Genomic DNA, 614 nt, shown 5'->3' on the forward strand with positions numbered 1-614 from the left:
GGGAACTCGGGAAAAAACGAGCTCCGAATGTAAAAAATCGTTTTGAACGGTCATCCAACTCAGAATTCTAAGTCGTGAAGTCGAGCCTCTTTCTAAAGCTCAGACTTTCCGATTTGAATATCACTGACCTCATGATTTAACCTCGTTTTGTCCGTGTTCCCAGTTGTCTTGAAAGCACCATATATCGAGAAACCTGCCTATTTTCCTCGAAAGTAGGTAACGTCACGATTCCAAAGCTATACAATGTTACAGAGAACCAATTAATTATCTCGGAAAATATTTGTAATGTTATACTTGTTCACGAAATTGATGCTAATGTTGGGTTTTGGAGCTAGCGCCCAATTGACCCCAATTCACTCCTTGGAGGACAGCTCTCTTATCCCAGAATAGCTCAGAATGCACCGCGATCCCATTGACGACGCATGGACAATATACACAAGTCCAGTGGAGTTTCCCATCTCCTCAAAAGTATCTCTGTTTGGTTTGGGCGGGTCGTCACTAGTTACCACAGCCACAAAGTAACAAACCCCACCTATTTCTACAATTTCTATTCTTAAATCATATTTGAAACCTAACCTTAACCAGACTGCTAACCTTAAGCCTAAACTTAAATT

The sequence above is a fragment of the Salvelinus alpinus genome, chromosome 23 (genome assembly GCF_045679555.1).
Source record: "Salvelinus alpinus chromosome 23, SLU_Salpinus.1, whole genome shotgun sequence".
NCBI lineage: Eukaryota > Metazoa > Chordata > Actinopteri > Salmoniformes > Salmonidae > Salvelinus > Salvelinus alpinus.